At 36.5% G+C, this 15,523-nt stretch overlaps 1 long non-coding RNA gene across 1 annotated transcript; it reads left to right on the top strand.

The window, feature by feature from the left end:
- Window positions 1-1,876: 1,876 nt before the first annotated feature.
- LOC120292862 lies at window positions 1,877-2,268 on the top strand. Its single transcript, XR_005550478.1, has 3 exons — window positions 1,877-1,959; window positions 2,071-2,110; window positions 2,189-2,268. It is a non-coding gene; the product is annotated as an uncharacterized LOC120292862 (long non-coding RNA).
- Window positions 2,269-15,523: the final 13,255 nt, after the last annotated feature.

The following is a 15,523-nucleotide window of genomic DNA, read 5'->3' as shown; positions in this document are numbered from 1 at the left end:
GTGAATTCTAGATTGGCTATTTTGTTTACTCCACCAGAATGCTGAGATCTTTCGTTCAATCAATCTGCGGAGAGACAGCGGAAGCTTGAAGATAGACATGGCATACGTGGTAAGGCTTGAATTACGATTTCAATAAGATTTCCTTGCCTCCTTTCGATAAAAATTTTCCCCGCCAACCCGCTAACTTAGCATTTACTCGTGCCGGGATCCGAAAACATCTCCTTTTGGAACGGCCCCAATCGGAGGGAATGCCCGGTATTTACCATACTTACTGAGAATAGGGACCCTTAATTCTTGTGCAAGATTTTGTTGTAATGAAATAGGACAGTATTTGCTGAAAAACACACCAGATTTGTTTCTATTAATAAGCTGTCCTGTAGCAACACAATATTGGTTTAGGAGATTGGCAAGGTTATGGCATTCAGAGAGAGTGGCTTTGAGGAAAAATACCGAATCATCAGCAAAAAAGAGGTGAGATAATTTAGGACAGTCTCGATTGAATTGAATCCCCTTTATATGGCCAATAGCAACAGCTTGAGTAAGAGTAGTGGATAGGGCATTTGCAATTAAAATGAAGAGATATGGAGAGAGGGATCTCCTCGCGAATCCCTCGAGTAGGTTTAAAATAAGGAGCTGTTCACCATTAAACCGAACACTAAACGAGACTGTAGTAACACAAGTCATTACCTGAGTAACCCAGCTGTCATGGAATCCCAATTGCTTCAAATAGGCTTCTAAAAAGTCCCATTCAACCCTATCGTAAGCTTTCTGCATGTCTGTTTTGAGAATAAGATTGAAGCGTTTCTTGCATGCTCGCACTTTAAATTGATGCATGACTTCTTGAACCACCATAATATTGTCCTGAATCTGTCTATTGCTAATAAATGCTGCTTGCTCTTTGGAAATCAAAATAGACAGTAAAGGTTTAAGTCTGTTGGCCATAATTTTAGATATGATCTTATAAGCAAAGTTGCAAAGACTTATGGGACGGTATTGTTCTATACTTTCTGGATGCTGGACTTTAGGGACTAGAGCAATGATTGTTCTGTTTAGAGTAGGGGGCATATAACCTGTGGTAAAGAACTCCTGTACTGTTTTAATTACGCTTGCTTTGATAACGTGCCGTGATGCCGATAGAAGAGGCCTGGAAGACCATCAGGACCAGGAGCCTTTGACGCTCCCAACTAGAAGGTAGCCTGGTAAATCTCCTCCTCTGTGACCCTGCTCATCAACTGTGTATTCATTTCAGGAGTTACCACTGGTGGACATTGATCTAGGAAAGGCCTAAAAGCCCCGTGGCCTACTGGTCAGTAAAGCCGAGAGAAGAAGCCACTGGTGAGTTCTTTTAGCTGTGCAGTTCTCGATCCATTGCTGGTGAGTATCCATTAACATAGTAATTCGATTTCGTTGTCTCCGTTGCATAGTATGTGCATGGAAGAACTTTGAGTTATGATCGCCCCACTTCAACCATTGAATACGAGAACGCATAGCCTTAACTCATCTTGAGTCCATAGTTTCTGAATTTCAAATCGTATTGCATTGGCATACTCCTTATCCCCTTCCTGATAGGATGTTCTATTTATAATCATCTGCAGTTGAGATTGCAAGTGATGGATGCGTTGATGACAATTACTGAACCGAGCTTTACTCCATCTTGTTAACCGCGTTGCAACCGCCCTCGTAATTTGGATATCAATGAGGTACTATTATTGTTCCAAGCCCGTTGAACCATGTCTTTACACTCGTGTCTTGGTTCCTGAAAGCTTCATATTGAAAAGTCTTTGCGCGTTTGACAGATGATGGCCGAGCTTGCAAAGCAAGATAGGACAATGATCAGAACCAACAGACGGAAGGGCAAATGCTTCTGCAGAGGGGTAAACCATCAACCATTCCAGTGAACAAAATACACGATCCAACTTCTCCTTTACTAGAGCATCCCCTTCGCAATTATTGGACCAGGTAAATTCACAACCTTTACTTTGTATTTCGAGTAATGCGCAATCATTGATCACATTCCGAAAGGAAGTCATACGCGAAGTAATTGGTGGTCGCTTGCCCATTTTTTCCCAGGGAGAAAGGAAGTCATTGAAATCACCTATACACAGCCACGGTAAGTGATTTGCAGCATGAATAACTCGAATAGTATTCCGTACTTCTGACGTAGCTGATATATTGGAGGTGCGTGTAGGCAAGTGATATGCATGGAAGAGTTTGTCCTAGGATCAAGTGCAACAAAATCAACAAACTGATCATCCGAATAGACCAAGGTAACTTCGAAATTATCATTCCATAATAGAGCCAGACCACCCTTTAAACCATCAGGATCCTTCACAAAAGAGTTAGAAAATTTTAACTTACGCTGAATCTTAGATACAAAGTGTTTATCCTTCTTCGTTTCCATTAAAAACACAAAATCGGGCTTATCACAGGCTACCATCGCCTTTAGGGCTTGAATTGTCAGGGGATTGCCCAACCCCTGACAATTCCAACTGAGGAGCTTCATTTGGAACACGGTGGCTGTTGAGGGCCAGCCGCCAAAGCCCAAGGATCAGGGATATCTGCCTCCACAACCGGAGTATCAAGAAGGAGGGACTCATCAAGAGCTGTTGAGTTTGGAACTTTAAGTTCATATGGTGTGTATCTTTTTGTTTTCTTACTGGAACCCCCATGTGGCATTGGCCGAGGAATCTTCGGCCTCTTCTGCTGTTGAGTTTCCACTGGAAAAGTCTGAGTGTTTTTCATCTTTGCTGCTGCAGGTACTAAATCAGTAGTGAGAGCCGTGGAGGTAACCGGATGCCATTGTTTGGAAGCCCCTTGAGGTAATCGGGGTTCAAGTAACAACCTCTGTAGCAGGGATAGGAGGGAGAGCTGGAAGAGCAGGCTGCATTTGAGGAGGAGTTTCAGGTACTGTCTCTTCCATGGACTCATCTTGTATTTTAGGATTGTAAAAGGCATCCCAGTAAGGGCTAAATTGCTTAAGCTCGCTCCGAGCCAAGGTCCATAAATCATCGTGTCACGGCCATCAAATTGTGTTTCAACATATGGGAACTCGGGACAGGGAAGTTGCATAGTGACCAAGTCGGCCACAGAGGGTAGCAATAATGAGACAGTCTCTCATACCGAAAATCAAGCCATACGGTTTTACCTTCAATACCGATAAGTTTACCATTTTTCGTAGAGGATCTTTCAAATCTAACTCAATCCGTATTCTTGCAAATATCTGTTTTCACCTCCAGTACGTTACCTATCTAGGATGCAGCTCGACGCAAAATAGGTGGAGTAGTCCACTCCAAAGGTAAGCCAATAACATGCACCAAAAACCTACATTTTCTGAAATCATACTGTTGCAATGGAGTATTAGGTTGCCATGGGCGTAGGTTAACTAAGTGACCAGAAAATAACCAAGGGCTACCATCCAGAATACGACGCTTCTCCACTTCTGTTCTAAATTTGATGATATATAACCCTGTATCTGCCGAAGTGATGTCTACATGATCCATTCTCCAGGCTTTCTTCATAGCAACTTGAAAGGCAGATAAATTGACAGAAGGATTGGTAAAGATGTTGCCTACCAGAATGAGACGACAATCCGTTAGTTTGGCCGACGCAGGGATGTTATCCCAAACCTCCAATGGCTGTTCTGAGCATAAACGGCCCAGGCGATTATAGAGGGAAGCAATTCGTGAGGTAGTATCACTGTCTTCCATTAGGAAAGGGAATAGAAATACGTTAATATGGAGAATTGAAAGAACAGATGACTAAATCGAAAAGTTGCCAAGATTGCATGTTACAGATCGGCAACATGCAGAGCGGATTGCAGGAGAACAAAACCACGGACCCATGGAACTGTGATAGAAGAAGGGAATAGAAGAATTTGCACATGCAGAAGGAGGAAGGACGAGGAGAAACAGCTAAGGGGAAATGGGCGGAGAACGACGACGGTGCATAAAGACCGCAAAGTTCAGAGAAGGAACTGAGGAAATCGAAGACATGGTGAAGAGCTCGAACATCACGCGAGAGAAAACTCTAACATAAGCGAGAGAAAACTAAACTGTGGGGCTTTTTCTTCTCATATCCCATTTAGGTCTCCAGGATAGGTGAAAATCATCAGTGTTCCATGTTTTGCACATGAAAAATGGAGTAAAAACAAGTAGATTGATTTCCAAGTCGACCTAGAATCAAACTGGAAGAAGCTAGTTTGGTTTCAAGATCAATAGTTTTGGTTCCTAATTTCAAAAATTAGGAACCAGCTCTGCTAATTTAAGATAGGATCAAAATTTTTGGCTCAAAACTTACTCACTCCAAAACTACTCGCCACAAAGCTGTTCACCCCTAGTGATCCCAAAAGATTTTCCCTTTGTCCGCATACTTTGTTTTGTCATAAATCTTAAATCTTCTACTGTCCCTAGCGATAATTTAAATTCTAACAATCTTCATCCAAATTTTGCTAGACATATTGAATCACTATCAGCTATTGACGCGAGATGCCTTTCTATCAAAATTACATTTTTTATCCCCATACTTTTACGAGTGTCCAAATTGAGTCATTATTCTTCTTAGGGATGATAGCACAAATGTCATTATTAAATTTTTAATTTGTGCAATGTGGTTCCCGAAATTTGGCCTAATATGCAGTATCGTCCCTAAATTTTTATATTGATATTTGTTCAATATAATCTCTAAACTACATAAAAATATTTGAAATTCATGGGCCACATTGAACAAATTAAAAATCCAGAGATGATGTTACACTTTAAATCAAAGTTTGGAAATCATTTGTATGATTTTCCTTTTTTCGTTTCTTAACAAATACTAGTTTCCATATTGTTCATCTACCAGATTTTAAATACAAATTTTAGCATTTTCCATTTTGGAAAATTGGAAAATGGAAAATAGTGATGGCTATTTCTAGTACACAATACAAAATTGTGTAAGCCTTTTATAGTTAATATAACTAGCTTTATTAGGTCAATTATTGGATCTTTTTATAAGGTCGATGCTATTTCCACCCCCTATATAACTAAATCCACCCACAGTTTCACAAAAAAGACAATATTGTCTTCAATTTCAATAGCAATTTAAAGTGGTGGCTTCAAATTTATTGACTTTCTTTCTTTTTTTAGATTTTCTATTCCTTTGTAGAATCTAATTATCATAATTAGGAAGGTCACATGCTTGTTTTTTTTTTTTTTTTTATGGTTTTTCATCAAATTTGAACTTATTACTATTTAGAAAATAAAACAAGTCTCTTCTACATCATTACTCTTACAACAACTTATCTATTTTCCATCCCTCATTATCAAAAACTTACTTTCTTGGTGAAATTTTCTATTTTTTTTTATTTCATTAGTCTAAAGTATACATCAAATCACTAAATTTACTATACTAAAGAATTTATCTTTTTTCGTTACTATTAGTGAGATACTTTAACACCAAGCACATAAGGCGTCATAAGAGTGTTTAGAAAAACATTGAAAATATTAACATGAAAAATTTATGCATGATGAGGCATTTTGATATTGTTTGCAAACACTCTGTGAAGGATATTAATTTTTTGTCAATCCAAAATAATGAAATTTCAAAGGCATTTTACAAAAAAAAAAAAAATCCTCATTTAATGCAAAGTTTTGATATAATTAGATTTCATCTTTTGAAGTTTCGTAAATGGGAATGTAACTGTTATTTTGTCTTCGAAAAGCTTTAAAGAGGCTTCTTTTTTTTTTTTTGGTGATTTCATCCTATCATCCCATAATATGTATATGTATTTGTATATGTATATAGAAGACAAAAGATAAAAATAGATTTGATGGTGACATCCACAATAAAAATGTAAAAAAACTTACAAACCCGTGATTGTTTTAAAAAGTTATCTATGTTAAATTTTTTCTAGATTTTATTGGACAATTAATCCATAAATTTGCTTAATGATGAAGAAAATAACTAGGTTTCTTCAAAATCTCTCTTTTCGAGAAAACTAACTTTTATAGAAGAAAAATTTAAAAAAACAAAGAGAAAATATAATGCATTTAATATACGTTTGATATTCTTAGTTATTGCAACTAAATCCTACGTAGGAATAGAAAAAGTATTAAAAAGGAAAGTAAACAAATTGGGGGCACCACTAAAAATTGTAATTGAATAATTAAGGGTAACTTTGTCTTTTTAATTGAAAATAGGGTGGATTTAGTCATATAAAGGATGGAAATAGCGCCACCCTTTTATAGATGTTGTAATCATGTTTCCATTTCTTGAAAATGTCACATAATTATTTTTCAATGCAAGTAAACAAACAAATCTTTCATCAATTCGTCTCTCATTTTAATTGTATGGACAACTCTTTCACCATTTTAGAAGTATTAATAGGCAAATCAATGGTAATTTGCAGAAGTAAATAATTGAAGGAAACACCATTCTACGTTTCTCTCGACTAATTATTGAAAAAGGATACGAAAATTCTTCAATTGATTAAGGTGATCGCCTGGCTTTTTTTTTTTCTTTTTTTGGTAGTTTCACTTGAAATTTTTTGTTTCTGGAGGACCGTGGGCAGGTTATGAGTACTTTTAGGTTCAATTTGTTGACCGCTTTTCAAAATATGGGCTTCCAAATTCTCATGGAGTCAAATTTGGGTCCTTCAAATTTAGTGAGGTCAAGACTTGAAAAATCATTGGATTGAGGCTGTAATCGATTCAAATCAGGCAATTGCATCCATCAAAGGCCGCGATGGCTACATGAGTGATGGCCTTGGACAAACTACATAAGGGACCACCTAAGGTTGACAACTTCGGATTTCAGGTGGCGACGCTACGGTGCCACCTTTCGAGTTAGGGTGAAGGAAGGGTGATGGACGACCACAATGCGAGGGAGGGCTAGTGAAGTGTATGCGGTGGCTTGTGTGGTTCACACTAGACTTGATGATGATTTGAGGCAATGAGGATGCAATGATGACAAGATAAAGAACTTTAAAAAAAAAAAAAAAATTAAACATACTTGAAGGACACATAATCTCACATATAGGATTAGGATTCTTCTAAAGATGAAGACAAGATTACAAATTTTTTAGCCAACCTTAGCTTTTTTTAATTTTAAACATACTTGAAGAACACGTAATCTCACATATAGGATTAAGATTCTTCTAAAAATGAAGACGTGATTATGAATTTCTGAGCCAACCTTAGCTTTTCCACTGCAGAATTGCCCGATCGGCCTCACACCAATCACAATTTCTTCACCTCGCCCAGTGACTCCTTCGGCCTCGCACCAATCATGACCCTATCTGAGGTTGTGTAGGTCGGAGCATAGCGGTCTTCGCGATCGTGGCTGCTTCAGCTTCAAAGCTTCAAGCTTACGGCCATGGCCGCTTAAGTTTTGTTGAGCTGGGATATGACCGCTCGAGCTTCCGAACATCAAAATTAGAGAATGAATGAAAGAAGATGAACGGTGAGTTTTCATAAGTTCGGCATCAATGAAAGAAAGAGGAAGAGGAGGAGCCTAAGTTTTGATATTATTTTTCGTCTTTTGTTTTGTAGCGTTTTTTTCTTTTTTTAATTTTAAATTTCCATGTTTATTTTTATGATGAGGAGCTTAGCGGATAACACATATCCTCAAAAAGTAATAAAGAAAAAAAGTCTCATTCGCATTTTTATTATTCAAATTGAACAGAGTTAACGAAATGACTTAATTATACCAAACTAATAAATTTTAGGGTTCGATTGTAATTTTTGAATATATTATGATTCAATTACACTTTCACAATAAATTTTAAGAATTCTGAATTATTTATATTTGTCATAGCATAAATATTCGTGAACGGTACCATTGAAACCGGAAAGGACATATCTTTGTATATGTTACTAATTTTGGATATTGAATTTTTTACTAATTTGGTCAGTAATCATGACAAGTGTTAGATAATACCCATCTTTCCTATCATATGCTTTGACACTTCAACAGGGAGCATGAGTAATGGGATCTTACGTTTCAATTGAGCGTGATACCTATAACACGTAGAATCCACAAAATTAAAATTGAAAAGGTCGGATCTTAGGGTCATCCATAATGATTGCTTCCCCACACAGAAGGTCCCAAAATTCAATTAAAAAGGGTCAACAACGACATGACCCGCAAACCCCATCCCACCACTCAACTTTGACCAATCGAGTTCGTCAGACAGCACACCAACTTGAACCAAAAAACAATATTTTGGTAATCAATCGAAATTACAGCTCTTGCTAATCTTGAAAGGGATATATTAATGTGACTACACTAATGAATGTTCCAACGTACATCTTTGTTGCCCGTGTTCATTGCTCATTTACAGGCCCAGGTTCAGAAAAATCTAATGCCATCTCTCTCTCTCTCTCTCTCTCTCTCTCTCTCTCTCTCTCTCTCTCTCTCTCTCTCTCGCTTATAATTCAACATGCACGAATGTTTACATTCTGTGTTTCAGATTGACGAAAGCATTTCAATCTACATTCGGTTGGACTTTTTTAGCACCATTAACAATATTTCGTCATCGTTGCTGTTCTAGGGTTTACAATAATGTTCCCAATAAAAGTTTTGGATCGTTGAAGTTTCTGCTTCGAAATACATATGCAAGTCAAGATTGAAAATGAATAACTAACACTTGCTTGGATTTTGAAAGGTTGGATCTAGCACAACATGAATCGATTTTGTACACCGGTCTTAATATTTCTAACATAAGTCCATACAAAATTCATAACACACTCAAACTCAACTACATTCATGAAATATAGGTTTTTGGCAAGTTATGCAACATCTAAGTTTCCTAAATGTACAGTACAAATGGACAGGTAACCAGTAAGTTAATTGACCTATCATATCATAGTGTAAACATAAAAATTGTTTGAACCATTTATTCTGAGCGAAAAAATAAAAACAAAGGGGAGACACAAGATATATTGTGATGCTAGCTCTTATGGATTAGGCAATAAAGAAGAAGAAGCTGTGAATCGATAAATGATCTTAGGAGTCATGTTTCCTTGATAATAATATAGAAAGTTCAGGGGACCGCTATTTCCGCACCCCATATAACTAAAATTCGTTTAGGTAATATCTATCTATCTAAATGACAAATCTATCCCTCACAAATTTTTTTGTTTCACTCTCTTCTATTCCTCTAAGGTAGTCCGGCATACTATAGTCTAGGGGCCTCGATGTATCTAATGCTATAATTCAGAAGATAGGCATTATTTTTACTCATTAGATCTTTCAAATTATCCCTGCATTGCCTATTAAAATACTAAAAAAATAAGGCCATAATTATAATTTAATACAACTGCCCATTTTCATTTGGTAACAACAACGAAGTTTCTTCTGATGCATTAACATCGAATTTCACGGAGGCGCATGGCGCGTTGCCAAAACTATGAAATAAACAACATTCTCTAACACCTTCAAACAATAATATCAGTTTTTCTGTGACTTATTTTTTTTGGACAATTTTTCTGTGACTTATTAGAAGCACAATAAATTATAAGAGTTTAACAAGATGCGCTGTCATATACACTTCATGAGGGATGGATATTCATTAATCAAATTATTGTGTGAAATAATACATGTCCATGACATATATAAAAATATTTTTCAAATAGGGTTTTGGTCGAGAAATCACAATATATATACACTCATATGTATTTTCACAATGACAGCTCAAGCTTTGGCATATTACAACCAAAAGGTGCTACTCCTTGTGGACAAATACATCACATGCTTTTGTATTGATCTTGGGGACGCATATCCCATGTGAATAAATTAATTGAATTCTCTCTCAGTGTTCCCTCTTGTATTATTTGAAAACGTAGCCTTTGGTAACTCTATAATTGTATCATGGAAAAAGGGCATATTTTATTATTCAAATTTGTGTAATTTGTAGAACCATCACCAACTTTTCTAATAGTTTTAAATATTTAATTGAAGGCGTGTGATATAATATTTAAGTAGTTTAATATAAACTATGCATTAATAAAATTTGCTTTTGGGTATATAATATAGAAGTTTTTTAAGTTGAAGGGTTGGATTTTACCATTATGTTGATATAACGATATGAGAGAAGCAATTCTGAAAATAGTTACTATTATTTGCCATCAACTAAATGAAATTCGGAGGTAGCGAATAATTTAAAGCAATTTTTTACCAATGAAAGGCTGAGAAAAAGATACCATTGCTTAGCCCGTCACTTGTGCCCCACGATGGTGCTATTAGCAGTGGAATCCGAGTTATCCTGCGTTGGTGTGATGATTGAATTGATATCCCAAACAAACCAAGGCTTCTTAAAGTCGGGAATTAACTTAGAGGTAACCAACCCATGACCTGGGGGATTTCAAATCACTTGGAAGTAAGCCCTGCACCACTAAGCCAAATACCTGGCGATGTTATGAAACTCTATTTAATGTTCTTGCCATAGTAACTTAATCAAACGAAACAACCTCTTTCTACTTTATTTAGTCATTTTCGTATCTTTTCAAACTATTTTGTTCCTGTTTCACTAGTCCACTTTCTATGATCAATGCGATCTTGAGAGAGAGAGAGAGAGAGAGAGAGAGAGAGAGAGAGAGAGAGAGAGAGAGAGAGAGAGAGTATACGCAATAGTTTTTGCCGTAGAATCGATCCAAAACAGTACATGTGTTTACCCAGCATTATCACTTTAAATATGCTGTCTCATTCATCGAATCGTGACATCTATCCTTCATATTTTACAGTTCATCCTGCCAGATTCATTATCCAAAGACCTTAATGTCCATCTCTCTCTAGAGAGAGAGAGAGGTGGATTAGTGAGAAGATATAATCATATGGGTCGTAATCTAAGTTTTGCCTATCTCTAGCTTATCTTTTTACAACACTAGAATGTGAGAGAGAGAGAGGGGGGGTGGATTAGTGAGAAGATATAATCATATGGGTCATAATCTTAGAGTTTAATAAATCACTTACTAGTGGTTGGAGAGTTTGACTTAGCACCGGCTTAGTATTAGGCTATCAATTCTGGTTAATTTACAACACAAGAATGTGAGAGAGAGGGGTGGATTAGTGAGAAGATATAATCATATGGGTCATAATCTAGGTTTTGCCTATCTCTAGCTAATCTTTTTACAACACTAGAGAGAGAGAGAGAGAGAGGTGGATTAGTGAGAAGATATAATCATATGGGTCATAATCTTAGAGTTTAATAAATCACTTACTAGTGGATTAGTGAGAGATATAATGATAATCTTAGAGTTTAATAAATCACCTAGCTTGGAGTTTGATTAGCACCGCTTATAAACTTCTGGTTAAACTGTAGTAATATATGTGTCGTGTTGTGATGAAATTGTAGCATGCGGTGTCTTGTGTATGTTTGCTAATACATACTTTAAACCCGCAACACTTTTACAGGTTGGTCTGTTGGCTTTTGAAAGTTGCTATTGCATAGAGGTAATTGTCAGAAATCTTATAAAGTTGCGATGTATTTTTCACAATTGAAATTATTGTCGAAAAATTGTACCAAATAGATACTTTGAGGCTTGAGCAACGGGATGAATAACCTTGAAATTAAGGAGAAAGACGTGGATTATATAACACGACGGCGTCACGTGAGGAAACGAGCCAATTGGAGTGAGAGATTTTTGAAATGCAGACACCGCCCAAATAGATTCGTGTGGTGGGCATCAATTCATTAGAGATTGAAATGATATATCATACAATCAGCTTTCACAAACAAAAATCATAACGTGCAAAACAGTGACAATACTGTGAACCCAGGTCACAAAATTTCCATTCAAAAGTCAGGTCATATTGTATGGTGACCTAGAATAAGCCGATGACACTGACGTGATGTGTTCGTTCTCTTCCATGACAATCCACGTCTTAATAGGAAAATTACCTATTGAGTTCTGAATTTGAATGTTAATTTAGTTATGGATTTTTCAATTTTACTAATATAGTCCTACACTTTGCATGAAATTCCAATATAATCATTTCAATCAATTTTTTCTTGAAATTACTGATGTGGCAACGGTCCAATCATCGTTAGCCGTTCTATGTGGTACACCACAACACAGCGATTTTCGGGAAAAATTGACCAAAAGGATTATAGTAGAATTTTGAGTGAAGGCTTATGACTAAATTGGTAAAATTGAAAATTTTAGAACTAAATTGGCATTTGTACAATAGATATAGGATTAATTAGACAATTTGATCGCCTTTTAATAGTAAAGATATTAATGCCGTATAATGTAGAATTTTAGTAAGAGATTCATTTTTAAAAAATATATTTGTTAAAGAATTTTACACATCGCTTGTCTACAAGTTTATATGTTTTTCATATACATGTGATTTCTTTTCGTTTATTAGTTTAATCTTTTGGGTTGGACATTGTCATGATATCAAAGCCTACACGCAAGATGCGTCTAGTGATTGAGCATCCCGCTGTCATAGTGAAAATAACATCATAAAGGAAAGAAGGAGTAGAAATTACAAATTAGACAAGTTGAAGTAAAGGAGCCTCCAAAGCTGTTAGCTTCACTGATTTTGCTAGTGCTATCTTGTCAATATGGATGTAGAAAAAGGGACGTGTGTGCCATTATTTTACATTCCACCAATTAAATGGAATTAAGCCTGTATATATTGCATTTCACCGCAAAGAGATCCCTCAATAATTGATTTTCTACTAATCACCTGTATAATAAAACTCCCTGGCTGCGCAATTAACTGTGCGATCAATCATCAATTCGTTGATTGCGACTTGAATATTTGTAATGACCCGATTGAAAATTTTCATGATGGTATGTGATGGAAGCGGTGGGATTGGATTTAGTATGAATATCGGTTTGTGATATCAAAGTGTGTAAGAGAGGTCAGATATATTTCGGGGGCTAGCGTAGAGAGCTTTCTATCCTTTTTCATTGTACGTCGAATTTGACTATTGTAGATCTTCTCCTCCTTCGCCCATGGAAATGGAATAGTAGCCGAATCACAAAAATTCCTCAGGTCGTTCTATTAATCTTGATATTCCTTTTGTTTGGAGGCGTAGCAGAAATGCAACAGTTTCACTCGGAGAAATTATCAAGAAGAATCCTAATCCAAGCTCGTGGATATATTTACTTGGATCCATATTCAATAACAACTTAACACAATGACTTGTGGACCGATTGGGATATATCAATTCATTAGGATTTCACCATATCCCAAATGTGGGACTTCTTTCACCTAACACCACACATGTCTACCTCAATAAATCTCCATCTCATATATGAGGCACTTATGTTAGGCACCCTGCTCCTCAATTTAGTTATCTTTTAGCTCCATCATTATCTCAACTCAAATCTCTATCTTGACCTAGCTAAGTTTTTGGCAAATGGTTGGTGAGAGAACCAACATCGGCCTTCGGACTCTACTTAAATCTCCTTAGCCCAACTAAGTTTAGCGGGAAGCTAGGGGACGTCATTTGACAACGGGATTAGGAAGTCACGTCCAAAATTTTTCCTTGAGATATTCACCACACGTTGATCCATAACCCAACCCATCCAAACTATCAATTCTAATACAACTTATTGGGACGTGCAGCAGAAATGTAATACCTTTAACAGGGAAATCACCAAGAATAAGCTTAAATCTAAACATGTTAACGTACCTAATTAGATCTACTTTCGCTAAAAAAAAAAAAAAAAAAAAAAACTTAAGTTAATGAGTAATAGACAAACTAGAATACATTAATTCGCTCGCATTGTATGATGTCCTCGATATTAGACTTCTTTTCCCTAATATCCTCGCACATACACCCTAAAACTTTTCAGCTTACATTATTGCTCTTTCCTCAGTTAACAGATATTGTCGTTTCGGGAAAAGTAATTATAGATATTTTGGGACTTCAGCTTGGCAACCTATAGTTGCTTTCATCGACAATACAGGTGAAGCTTTTTTGGCACAGAAGGTACATGTACCTCCACGCCTTTCATCATTTAAAGCCCTGCACTGCATTTTCATGCATTTCCCTCCGTAATCTAATGGTTTTTTTTTCCCCTTCACACGAAAATTTTCATCAATATCATTTCGACGTGCATGTGACATTCGACGCTGCCGCGTACGGACATGGACTCAGAGACTACGGCTCCACGGTCGGGTCGGGTCCAGCACCAATCATGTGCCCTGTTTCGGACAACCACACTTGCCCAGAGAGAGAGAGAGAGAGAGAGAGAGAGAGAGAGAGAGAGAGAGACTCTCTTCATGGATGAGTTGACATCCTTTCAATTGGTGCTCATTCATCCAAGTCTCTCTCGAACCAACACCACATCTGATACGTTCGTACTGGCCAGATTTCATGATTTGTTGATGGCGAGTGTGCAACCGTCTATTTAATGAGTTTGACTGATTAGAGAAATGATGATGAAAGATAGAATTGTTTGATATTTAAGTGATAGAAAAGAAGAGAAGTTATGAACTAGTGAAGATGAAATGTGAGGGATCAAACACTAATGACATGTTTCGTAGGTCGAACTACAATTCGTCATTGTATCCCGTCCATTGAGATTTAGCTGATACTTTCATAGTCATGCCAAACACCTTGACTCATACTATGATTATGAGCATGTGCTGGCGTGACATAAAACAATCTCATATAGGATGATTCACTGGAGATGAAGCAGCCCTGGTAATGTATCTAGTTGACTTATAATTAGATGGTTGAGAGGGAGTAGATCCTATCAAACATCTTGATGGGCTTCAGTGTAGGCTCCGTTAAGGTAATCTCTTCAAGATTAGGCATTGGATTTTTATCTTGACTCCCACCACATTCCATGGGATGATAAGAATTTAAATGAGACCAAACGTAATCTAAATATCTATACACATATGCATGTGAGAATTTTTTTTCTCTTTGTCAAATCTAATATAACTCCATTAGTTTTTAAAATTTGACGAGAGATGAAGTAGTTATTTTATCGAGATGGCTCATGATAGAGTGATTTAAATACTTTGATAGAAGGCAGATCCAACTAAATTTATTGATGATATCATAAAAGGGCTCCTTGAGGGTCATCTACCTAAAATGAGGTGTCTAGCGTTTATTTTGACATTGTCATACTTTTCAAATGATGATAAGCTGGTTGGAAACAATCTATCCTAATGTTTTTTTTATTAAAAAAAACTAAAATTAAAACTAAAACTAAAAGAGAGATTATTTTTTCTTTGTCAAGTCAGCATATAATCCCATTGGCTGTTAAGATATGATTGGCTTGTTCTAATGGACTAAATCCATATATTCTCGATACTCTTAGCACTACACCTAACATTGAATTGATGGGCCCTATCAACTTCCAACTTCACTTGGTTCTCATTCCTCCAAGTTGTTCACTTCTCTGTCATCCTCTCTTTGTCAATATCCCAATCTCTATCCATAAATGGAAAACAAAGATATAGTCTTCCTTTTGTTCACGCAAGCTTGAATAAATATGAAAATGGCAAAACCTTGGGGAAACATTTTCTCTGATGGGTTTTGAAGACACGTGTTCTTCTCATGAGCTAGAAAGTATTG

The sequence above is a fragment of the Eucalyptus grandis genome, chromosome 4 (genome assembly GCF_016545825.1).
Source record: "Eucalyptus grandis isolate ANBG69807.140 chromosome 4, ASM1654582v1, whole genome shotgun sequence".
Taxonomy (NCBI): domain Eukaryota; kingdom Viridiplantae; phylum Streptophyta; class Magnoliopsida; order Myrtales; family Myrtaceae; genus Eucalyptus; species Eucalyptus grandis.
This window is presented reverse-complemented; position numbering and strand designations above follow the sequence as displayed.